The 12,500-nt window shown below is 39.1% G+C and overlaps 1 protein-coding gene across 9 annotated transcripts in view; it reads left to right on the top strand.

Moving 5' to 3' along the window:
- The window catches only part of LOC106870351 (uncharacterized), a 313,371-nt gene that overhangs the window by 96,879 nt on the left and 203,992 nt on the right, over positions 1 to 12,500 (top strand). Inside the window, exon 1 of one of the 9 annotated variants that reach the window (XM_089353584.1) lies at positions 11,989 to 12,090. The exons of 7 other annotated variants lie outside the window; for them this stretch is intronic. The gene's annotated coding sequence lies outside the window, so the exon portion shown is untranslated. Of the gene's footprint in view, positions 1 to 11,988; positions 12,091 to 12,243; positions 12,307 to 12,500 lie in introns of those variants that run through there. One more of the 9 variants, XM_089353586.1, reaches the window with a different exon arrangement.

Here is a 12,500-nt window from a genome sequence, read left to right as displayed (position 1 = left end):
TTTAAAATGGTGTCGCTGTTTCTATTGGTGTCGATGTTGCTGTTGACGACGATGACGACGATGATGATGATGATGATGATGATGATGATGCTGAAGCTACTACAGTTGCTATTTCTGTTGTTGTTGTGGTAGTCGTCGTTGTTTGTTGTGTTCTAATTTCTGTGCTCTTTGTTGATTTGATTTTGTCGTTATTATTGCCACCAATTTTGCGATAATTCAAATTGTTGCTGCCATTGCTATTGTTGTCATTGCTGTAGTAGTAGTAGTAGTAGTAGTAGTAGTAGTAGTAGTAGTAGTAGTAGTAGTAGTAGTAGTAGTAGATAATGAAATAAAGAGTCTCTCCCAGTTCCTTTACACTTTACACAAAAATACAGTAACTCTTCTATTGTTTGTAACTCAGTCTGCCTATTTTCTTTCCCTGTTTTGTTGCCTTCCATCTTTTCCTTTTCTCTTTATTTATCATTCCATATTTCCCTTGTTTGTTTAGTTGCATTGTTTTGCCTTTTGAAGGGCTTTTTTTTTTTGCTTGTTTTTTTTTTTCTGTTTTTCTTTCCCCCAGTTAAAACTGTCCAGTTTAATCAAGATTGACCTCGATATGGAATAATTGATATTTTTGGGTAAATGATTCCGACTGAAAAAACGGAAAAGAGGCGGGAGAACATGTATGTGTGCGTGTATGTGTGGGGGGGGGGCTGTGCATGTGTGTACATGTATGCATGTATGTATACACGTGTATGTATGCATATATATGTTTGTACATATGTACATTCAGACATGCATATATTTATGTATATCTGTGTATGTGTGTGTATATATACACACACGCCTATATATATATATATATATATATATATATATATATATATATATATATATATATATATATAAATATATGTTGTTACTTTGCTTTTATTTTTTTTATTAATTCACTCATTCGTGTAATTACTACATTTCAAGTATGATATCGAAATCCATTATTATTATTATTATTATTATTATTATTATTATTATCAGATGCGAAAATTTATTCAGAAACGTATATTGATTTTTTAAATAAAATTCGTTTCTTTTTTTTTTTTTTGCGGTTTTGTATTTCTGCTTTTGGTGGTGGTGTTATTATTATTATTATTATTATTATTATTATTAATGTTTGTCTAAATATTGGTATGTAGGAGGGAAGGGAGACGGTCGAGAAAGTAGAACGCCGTACTGGATGCTTTATGCAGCATTTCTCTTTCAGTAACACAGTGGGGGTACGGTGGGGTGCGGTGGATTTTTCTTTTTCATCTGTTCCAGGTTACAAAACGAAAAAAAAAGAAACAATCGACTACCAAAACAATATTGAGGATTGTTTCACTCACTTTCTCCAACGAAAATTGATCTTGTGCTAACTGAGGAAGGGAATCTTTAACATCAACATAACAAGTAGTAGTAGTAGTAGTAGTAGTAGTAGTAGTAGTAGTGGTGGTGGTGGTGGTGGTGGTGGTGGTGGTGGTGGTGGTGGTGGTGGTGGTGGTGGTGGTGGTGGTATAGAAACCATTAAATGGTGGACAAGGATTTGAAATCTTTGGTTCCGGGTTCAGTCCCACTGCGTGGTACCTTGGGCACGTGTCATTTTACTATAGCCTCGGGCCGACCAAAACCTTGTGAGTGGATTTAGTAGACGGAAACTGAAAGAAACCCGTCGTATATATGTATATATGTATGTGTGTATGTTTGTGTGTCTGTGTTTGTCCCCCCCCCCCCAACATCGCTTGACAACCGATGCTGGTGTGTTTAGGTCCCCGTAACTTAGCGGTTCGGCAAAAGAGACCGATAGAATAAGTACTAGGCTTACAAAGAATAAGTCCTGGGGTCGATTTGCTCGACTAAAGGCGGTGCTCCAGCATGGCCACAGTCAAATGACTGAAACAAGTAAAAGAATTAACATCTCTCGGCATTCTAAGATCAAATTCACCACGGATCGTCTTTGCTTCCCATTCATTCCGGGTGGATAAAATAATAAGTACCACTGTAGCCCCAACCCATAGAAATGTGGCCTTGGACTTGTATTGATTTCAAATTTTGGCACAAGACTAGCCATTTCCGGGGAGGAGGTAAGTCGATTACATCGACCCAGTATTCAACTGGTACTTGTTTTATCGGCCCTAGAAGGATGAAAGGCAAAGTCGACCTCGGCGGAATTTGAACTCAGAACGTAAAGACGTGCTCGGCGTGCTAACGATTGTACCAGCTTGTCACCTTGCCTTGTGCTTATAATATATGTTATTTTCATAGGTTTTTCAACATTCCCAAACGAGTTTCTACGACACAAAAAAGTACATTTTCCTCTCTTTCAAATGTGTGTATGTATGTCTCCACTATTGTCGTTTTGAAAATTTACGATGTGATTTATACGTTTCAAAGGAGAAACGCTAAGCAATGGTGAGCATAAATACAATTTTATTACCAGTCAAAATATATTTGAAGCACGTTCGAACTGAGGAACAAAGTACTCACTGAATTTTGTCGTGGAGAAAATTTCTAGAACTGATCTAGGTATATCCACACCATTTGTGAATAGCGAGAATTTTTCTCCATCACAAAACACAGAGAATGGCTTGTTCCCCAGTTAAAACGTGTCTCAGGTATATTTGGACTGGTAATAACATAGCATTTATACGTTTCGTCTACTTTAGCTTGTTGCAGTATGTGTTTTGTTTTATGTCCTAATTTTTATATTTCGTACGTTTGTTGTGCAAAATAAGAGATGTTGTGATTTGGAAGGTGTTATGTGAGTTGTGTTATGGGTTAGGATGACAATTATATAATCCTTTCTACAATAGGCACAAGGCCCGACATTTTGGGGGAGGAGACTAGTCGATTACATCGACTCCAGGGCGTAACTAGTACTTAATTTATCGACCCCGAAAGGATAAAAGGCAAAGTCGACCTCGGCTGAATTTGAACTCACAACGTAGCGATGGGCGAAATACCGCTATGCATTTCGTCCAGCGCACTAACGATTCTGCCAGCTCGCCGCCTTTTGGTGAAAATTATATATGTAATATATATGTATTGTGCTATTTTATTTGGCGACAATTGCTTCCATGAGTTGAGTGAAATCTGGATTTTATGTGGGTTGGTTATAATATAATATCTTTTTCTACTTTAGGCACAAGGCCCGAAATTTTGGGGGAGGGGCCAGTCGATTAAATTGATCCAGTACGCAACTGGTACTTAATTTATTGACTCCGAAAGGATGAAAGGCAAAGTTGCCCTCGGCAGAATTTGAACTCAGAACGTGAAGACAGACGAAATACCGCTAAGAATTTCACCCGGCGTGCTAACGTTTCTGCTAGCTCGCCACCTTGGTTGTAATATAATATTAAGTGTTGACTGTGTAAAATATGTGGTATTGTATGTTTTATATTTGTTGGCTTCCTTGAAAGAAGAAAACAGTTTTATTCATATTTCTTTTTCTTTTATTTGTGTTTTATCTTTTACTCTTTTACTTGTTTCATTCATTTGATTGCGGCCATGCTGGAGTACCACCTTGAAGAGTATTTAGTCGAACAAATCGCCTCCAGTGCTTATTTTTTTAAGTCTGACACTTATTCTATCGGACTCTTTTGCCGAACCGGTGAGTTACATGGACGGGAACAAACCAACATCGGTTGCCCATCATTGGGGAAGAGAGACAAAAACAAACATAGACGTGCCCCAGCATGGCCACAGCTCATGAGCTGAAACTAGATCAAATCAAATCAAACATACACATTTACACACGTATATATCTACGGACACACAGATGCACACAACGACCTTCCTTACAGTTTCCGTCTACCAAATTTTCTCACAAGGCATTGGTTAGTCAGGGGCTGCAGTAGCGAGACACTTAACCAAGGTGCTTCGCAGTGGGACTAAAAAAGAAACCCCGAATTGCAAAACGAGCTTCATAACGACACATATAGCTTTTTTGCATGAGTTTTCCACTGTGTTTTGTCAAATATCTCAGTAGCCCTACAGTGGGTATTTTATAATAGTGTTCTATTATAACGCAGAAACCCTCGACCTCGCTGTATTAGCAGGAAATATGGTCTTTTTATTACAGATTTTGGATAATGTACGTATTCTTAACGCATCATTGTTTTCTGTCTGGTTTTTCTAACTTATTTAGTGACCACTATAACTTATTACTGCGACATAAGCCATAGTTATTATGTTTTTTGCAATTAATTGTATTTTAAGAATTAATCTAATGTATCAGTAATATTCCTTCCTAAGTTCTTTCATCTGTGTGTGTGTTATACACTGTCTAGTTGAATGATTCCTGAGTATTTGTAAATCTGTGTTTGGTCTAAATTCTCTTATCTCCATTTCTTCATCAAACACGATATTAGCATTCATAATTAAGTTTTTTCAATGCTGCTTTGGCGCATTCTTCTAATCCGAATCTCATTTCAATTCGTGTAACGTAATTCCATATAATATCTGTAGCAAATCCGTGTGATGTCCAGTAAATCTCTTTAAAGTCTGCAGCATTCTTACTAGCACTTTATCACTTCAGTGTACAACTTTAGGTCGTCTGCACACAAAAATTGGTTGATTGTTCTGTTCCTACTTAGCTGTACTCATGTCTGCGCAAATATACACGTTTAGCAACAAGAAATTTATATACTCCCAAAATGTTAGTTACCTTAAATAATGTAATAATTAACAAATATAATTATATATAAATATGTATACATACACACACACAAACAGACACACACGCACACACACACACGCATGCTTTTATGCACCAAGAGCTTAAATGTGAAGTTCTCTCGGGGCTAATAACATAATATTCGGTGTTCTAACAAGGCATTCATGCTAAGCTGGATATAACGATTATCTTTTGGTATTAGTACTGCTTCCATCGCTAAATATGTGTGTGTGTGTGTGTGTGTTTGTTTGTGAGAGTTCACATATACACCTAGCTTAGCTCATGTCCGTAACGAGCCCTTCAATCGTAAGACTGGAGCGTAAGTGTGGAAATTAAGTGTTTTGCTCGATAACAGGAGCACCGCTCCGCTCGGTCAGGTAATTGAAACCGTGATCGTCTGATCGTGAGTGCAACACCTAACCACAAGACCATACATCTTCAAACACAAACACTTACTGCAGGAAAAGGTTTTACACACCACCAACACTAATTTGTGGCTGCATAGTCGTTTGTCATTTGCTCATGACGTGTTTGTCGATATATTATTGTTATTATTCAGTAGTCTTATTTTTTTAACGTGCTTTCACTGCACTACCGAGCGCAGCTTTGTGTGCCTTGGGTATGCGCTGTGGTTTACTGTGATGCTCTTACGTAGGATGTGTGCAGTGCCTAGTAGTGCTATTTTCTGTAGGTTATATATATTTGTAAGCCCTGGTGTTTCTGTTATGTATTTGCCTGAATATTTTTTTATCATATCTAATGCGCCTATTATGATAGGAATTGTTTCTGCTTTTAGACTCCACATTCGAGTTATCTCTATTTCCAGGTCTTTGTATTTTGAAAGTTTCTCCATTTCTTTTCGAGAAATGTTGTCATCTGTTGGTAGTGATACATCGATTAGAAAGCAATTTCTTTCTTCATGATCTCTGACAACTATATCTGGCCTATTGTCCTTAATTTCTCTATCTGTGTGTATTGGCATATCCCAGTGTATGGTTGCTTTCTCGTTTTTTGTGACCTTTTCTGGCGTGTGCCTCTACCATCTTTTTTCTGTTGCTATTCCATAGTGTTGCCATAGCTTCCAGTGTATATAGGTCCCAGCTCTGTCGTGTCTGTGAATCTATTCCTTCTTAGCCAGGACTGGGCAGCCAGAGATAATATGATTTATTGTTTCTTGTCCATCTCCACATATTCTGCAGTTACTTGTTATGTTTCTTTTCATTATATGTTTTTGGTAATTTCTGGTGGGGATGCTTTGGTCTTGTTTGCAATTAAAAATCCTTCAGTCTCTTCTTTGAGTCCTGATCTTCTCAGCCATTGCTGGAATTTTGCATTATCTATTTCTTTTGCGTTTAGTTTAGCCCAGTATTTGCCATGAAGTGACTTTTCTTGCCATCGTTTTATCATGATCCGTTGCTGTTCTAGTTTTAGTTTGAATTTCATTTGTTTTACAGCTTTTGTTGTTTCTTCTTTTTCTTCATAGTTGCTAGGTAATATGACTTCTCGTTTGTATTTGTCAGCTTCCTTAAAGACTGAAAACAGTTTTTTTGCTTTGTTCATGTTTTGTGGCGATTTGTATTAGTTTTCCTTGCTTCTGAAGTAGGTATTTTTGCAGTCCTATGATGGTTATTTTGTAATAGTTTTCTAGCTGTATAAGGCCTCTACCACCTTCTATACGTTGTATATATAACCGTTCTATATCAGATTTTGGGTGGTGCATCCTAAATCGTGTCATTATTTTTCTTGTTTTCCTTCTAGTTTGATTAAGTATTATTATTGCTGTTGTTGTTGTTGTTGTTGTTGTTGTTGTTGTTGTTGTTGCTTTGGTTTGGCTCAGGATCGGTCCCTTTCCTATTAGGATTTACATTTGTTGTTGGCACTCCGTCGCTTACAACGTCGAAGGTCCCAGTCGATCCGATCAACGGAACAGCCTGCTCGTGAAATTAACGTGCAAGTGGCTGAGCACTCCACAGACACGTGTACCCTTAACGTAGTTCTTGGGGAGATTCAGCGTGACACAGTGTGACAAGGCTGACCCATTGAATTACAGGTACAACAGAAACAGGAAGAAAGAGTGAGAGAAAGTTGTGGTGAAAGAGTACAGCAAGGTTCGCCACCATCCCCTGCCGGAGCCTCGTGGAGCTTTAGGTATTTTCGCTCAATAAACACTCACAACGCCCGGTCTGGGAATCGAAACTGCGATCCTATGACCGCGAGTCCGCTGCCCAAACCACTGGGCCATTGCGCCTCCAGGATTTATATGGATAGCGGGTTACTACCTGTAACCTTAGGTATTCACAAGTTTTCAATAGTCTTTCAAGTGCTCAGAGCCTTCCTGATAATCCTTGCTGTCCCTAAGAGACAAACCTTCTGTAGGAGCTCTACCGGGCATTCTATTTCAATCTCCTTCAGCCATTTGTCTATACTTCTTCTCACTCTTCCGAAGGCACCAATTATTATAGACATGACCTTCACTGTTCACACGTTTCAAATTCTTCCTATTTCAAATTTCGTCAACAACGTCATAGTTTTTCTGTCAAGTTTCTTTATATCGTTTCTAGTCTAGTCTATAATTCCAATTCCATATCTGATTAAAGGTACAGTTCTTGAATTTATTGCTTGAATAAGATCTTTGGAATTCAGCTTTGGCTACAATAATTTTCTTACCACATTACTGGTAAGTAGGTTATAGGTCGAAAATTTGATGTCAAGTTCCATTTCAAGGGATCTTTGAGGCATAGCAGCGTTCGTCCACTTGTCATCCAGGCAGGGACGTGGCCATGCTGCAGGCAGTCATCCAGTTGCGCAACGATCCTTTCATGTAATTGTGTAAAGTTCTTATGCCAATAGCCTATTACTCCATTTGGGCCTGATCCTTTCCAATTTGTTATATTTTTTCTTAATTTTTGTTTGGTTACAGTTTCAAGTTGTCCTTCCACCTTTGTTAGCCACTTCGCGCTTTCTTTATGTCTCACCGGTCTGTTCCACAGCCTTCCCCAAAATTCTTTACTTCCTTCCGCATCTGGAATCATCTCTTGGTGTTGAACTTCATCTATTTCTTCAAATAGATGCCTTCTCTTTGATTGGAACAGTCTATTCTGTTCGAAAACTTTGCATCTAGTATCGTATCTTGCAATTTGGCCTTTAATGTTGCCATCTTTTGTGTCAATTCTTCATGTACTGTTTGTTTTCCCCTTCTAACTTGTGCTGTTCATTCAATTTTCTGATGACTACCTTAATCTTGAACTCTCCTCTCATTATCCTATTCAATTGTCCCAGTTCTTTCCATATCTTTTCCACCTTCATTCGTATTCTCTTCCTCAAGTTTGGTTCTTTCTTTTCATTTCCTTTTATATCTTCAGTTTTTCGCTTGTAACCTACTATGTTAGCTACATTAGCAAAAGCTATGATTAGCTGGTTTGTTTCACTGATATTATTATTGTTGTTTTAACCACTTTCCGACAGGAAAAAAAACGGTTGGGAATTGGGATGGAGGTTATCCTTCAAGTCAAACCAGGAAATATGGACAAAATTCCGGAATATATAAAGCTTCCAACTTGACAAAAACTGAATATTACAGTGGAAGAGAGAAGACTGAGATATTACATATGCACTACCGCTAACCAGATGAAGTTCTCCAGGCCATAGATGCAAAGAGGAGGGGGGAAAGGTTTGCTTTCATGACAATGCCTCATCTAAAACAGCATCAGCAACCGCAATAATGTTTGCAACTGCAAAATCTACCGCAGCCGCAACAGAAACAAAATAAACACTAAATAAACAACTACAGCAGTAACAGCCTTACTGAAGCAGCAGCAAGAACAACCACAAAATCTACAACAGCAACAAAAGCAACGGACATCTCCAAAACAAAGATATGACAGCCATCTCAAAAGGACAATCATTGCCAATACCACCGCCATCACAATGTACCATACGCCACGAGCCTATCCGTGGCCAGTCGACCTGCTAGAAACAGCAGCATAAACTCCCTCAAAATCACATTTGTACCGTCTACAAAAAAACTGAAGGAGGCAATTGACAATGTATTTCTCGATATACGAAAAAACTCAGGACGGTTATGGACAGAACGCTTTGATCATAGATTCGCTGAATCAGCAATGACCTCGGATTAAACAGCAATAACAACAGCAGTAAATATATGCCTTGTGCCAATATATGAGAAATCAATAGTTCCCACTATCGATTATCATTATATATATTTTTTTTTTTCTTTCTTCCGTCTGATTAGCTTTCAGACTGGAATTCTTCGAGTCAGATTCAATGTTGTCTTCATTTGCACGTGAGGTGTTTTGTTGTTGTTATTGTTGTCATTGGTTGCGGCGGCGGCGGCGGCGGCGGCGGCGGCGGCGGCGGCGGCGGTGGTGGTGGTGATGACGAGAATGATGGTGGTGGTGGTGGTGGTAGCGGTGATTCTCTTGTTATTAGTGGTGGTGATGTCGGTCGTGGTGTTGCGAAGGGTTTGTTGTTTTTGTTGCTAATGTTTCTAGTGTTGTCATTGTTGCAGCTGTTATCATTGCTCCTATCGTTGTTGTTGTTGTTGGTGGTGATGGTGGTGGTGCTGCTGCTGCTGTTGTTGTTGTTGTTGTTGTTGTTGTTGTCACCTTTCCTCTTGTTATTGTTGCTATTCTTGTTGCTGCTGTCATTGTTGTCGTCACTATTGTTGTTGTTGCTGTTGCTGCTTTTGCTGTTATTTAACCCCAAATTAGCCTTGATCCAGCAGACCTCTGACCAGACATATTCAAGCCTTGACCATACCGTTCTCTTCTTTCCTTTTTCTTCTCTCTCTCTCTCTTTCTCTCTCTCTCTCTCTCTCTCTCTCTCTCTCTCTCTCTCTCTCTCTATCTCTCTTCAGATATAATGTTTCTAAAACCACATTATCCAAGGTCTCCATTTTTTAAGACAGTAGGAATGTGGCTACTATTTCTAGCCGCTCGATCAACCAAGTAAAAGCTCTTTCGTTGGCCCGTCTTATTGTTGTTGTTTCTGATGTTGCAGTCGTTACCGTTGTGGTTACTGCTGGTCGTAATCGATAACCGTTAATGATATTGATTATGCTTCATTAATGTATAAATACACTTCTTGTAGATTTTTCAGCAAAGATGAGGCGTCACCCCAGATGAAATATTTGCTGACATCATCATTGACTCACTCAAAACTAATCTTTCTTGCGTTAGTCTTGTACTTACATGTGTAATAAATACCGTTACGTTCTGAGTTCAAACTCCGCCGAGGTCGACTTTGCCTTTCATCCTTTCGGGGTCGATTAAATAAGTGCCAGTTACGCACTGGGATCGGTGTAATCGACTTAAACCCTTTGTTTGTCCCCTCTATGTTTAGCCCCCTGTGGGCAATAAAGAATTAAAATACATATATGAATGTGCGTGTGTGTGTATGCGTGCATGCATGCGTGCGTGCATGCGTGAGTGTGTGTGTGAGCATGCGTGCGTGTGTGTGTGTGTGTGTGTGTGTGTGTGTGTGTGTGTATTAGGCACAACACAGCGTTGCTTAGACTGGTTTTAGAAAAAAACGGGTGGGAGTCTCCTGGAGGACTGTTTTCTGCTTAGTTGACTGCTCCTCAGAGAAGACGTATTCGGTTTCCGGTTTCCTTTCCCTGTGAATAGCAAAGGCCAGCTGCTTTCAAAGCGATCATCAATTAAAATTTTCTACCAGGGGCATTAAGTTTCAAAAGGATACACACATCCTGGACTGGCCTCGCGAGCGTAGATTTACGGAGGGGAATGCTCACGTCAGTTGTTGGCTTGCTGATACGTAATAAGTTCAGTTCGAGAAAGACAAGCACGACCGCACAGATTGCATGAGAAAGTAAGCTCTTTTGATCGTAGTGTCCTTGCTTTTCCTCCTTTTTTTTCTTTTTCTCTGCGATGTTCTTGCAGATATCTTTAAAGCAAACTGTTGCTCACGTACATTTCTTCATTCATATATTCGAAAATTCTTTCGTAATATAATGCTTCTGGGTGTTATTATGTGAACAAAAGGCAGCGAGCTGGCAGAATGGTTACCACGACGGACGAAATGCTTAGCGTCATTTCGCCCGTCGCTTCGTTCTGAGTTCAAATTCCGCCGAGGTCGACTTTGCCTTTAAACTTTCGAGGTCGATAGATTAAGAGCCAGTGAAACACTGTGGTCGATGTAATCGACTTACCCTCTCCCCTAAATTTCAGGCCTTGTGCCTTTAGTAGGAAGGGTTATTGTGTGAATAAATTGGTGAGACTAGAAGTAGCAAATGTAACTATTCTAGAGACTACAATAAATAAAACAATTTACTTAGTATCGAATTTTCTTTAATTACCCCATATAATTCATTTCGCGTGTGTGTGTAGATGGCACTTGCCGGACATATTGCACAATGGAACTGAACTCGAGACTACGTAGTTTCAAAGCGAACTTCTTCACCACACAACCTGAAAGAAAGGTTAATGGTAAATCACCTGCGTAACTCAAGAATCTTCGTGAACGTTCTACCTGTTGTATCATCTACACACACAGAGGTTCTCACTTTCTGCCTTCGTCAAGTAACGGCTTGTTTCCAATATGAAATTGTGAATAAAGAGATTTGAAGTGGCCTGAAAAAAACACACGCAATTTTTTTTACTTTTCTAAGGCGGCGAGCTGGCAGAAACGTTAGCACGCCGGGCGAAATGCTTAGCGGCATTTCGTCTGCCGTTACGTTCTGAGTCCGAATCCGCCGAAGTCGACTTTGCCTTTCATCCTTTCGGGGTTGATTAAATAAGTACCACCTACGCACTGGGGTCGATGTAATCGACTTAATCCCTTGGTTTGTCCCCTCTATGTTTAGTCCAATGTGGACAATAAAGAAATAAATATTTTTACTTTACTCTAAAAGTGTTTAGTTATTTTTCATTTATCTGTAAATTTGGTAAAAATGCGCACAAATAAAACAGTGGCTATACATATAGATAGATAGATAGATAGATAGATATTCATATTTAAATAGATAAAAACGTGCATATAGGCATTGTACGTATATGCCTAAATTGATTGATGTATGTAAAGATATTTAGATATATATATACGTGGGTAAGTTGGTGTGTGTGTGTGTGTGTGTGAAACTGATGTTCATATTAATATATTATCGAACACACATACAATGTGTGTGTGTGTGTGTGTGTGTGTGTGTGTGTGTGTGTGTGTGTGTGTGTGTGTGTTTGTGTGTGTGTAAACTGGTTTGTGTGTGCAAACAAAACGGTGTTTATTGGAAAAGATAATTTAAAATCCGTGTAGTGTGTAAATTTCGTTGACAACAACGTAAGCTGTGACAGGCTGACACAGAGGCGAGGTCGCCATTACAAAATGGATTTCTTTTCTTCTCATTTCCATGGTTAAACCCTGCCAACAAGGTATGGATTTCATAAAATCATTTCATTTCTTTAAGCTTGTGATCCTGTTGAAACAATGTGTGTGTGTGTGTGTGCGCGCGTGCGCGTGTGCGCGCGCGCGAGTGTGTTTATTTGCTTATCCACAATATTTGAAAACTTGCGTTAGTTTATTTAACTTCACGTAAACCAGCGGTTCGGCAAAAGCTAAGATGGAATAAATAAATACCAGACGAAAAAGTAAGTACTGTTTGACTATACCAATCAAGGCGGCGCCCCAGTATGGCCGCAGTCCAATGACTGAAACAAGGAAAAGATACAAGTGTGTGTGTATGTATGTATGTGTGTGTGTATGTGTGTATGTGTATGTGTGTGTATGTGTGTGTGTGTGTGTATATATATATATATACACACACACACAGGGAGAAAGAGAT

Source organism: Octopus bimaculoides, chromosome 6 (assembly GCF_046866305.1).
Source record: "Octopus bimaculoides isolate indiv1 chromosome 6, ASM4686630v1, whole genome shotgun sequence".
Taxonomy (NCBI): Eukaryota; Metazoa; Mollusca; class Cephalopoda; order Octopoda; family Octopodidae; genus Octopus; species Octopus bimaculoides.
This window is presented reverse-complemented; position numbering and strand designations above follow the sequence as displayed.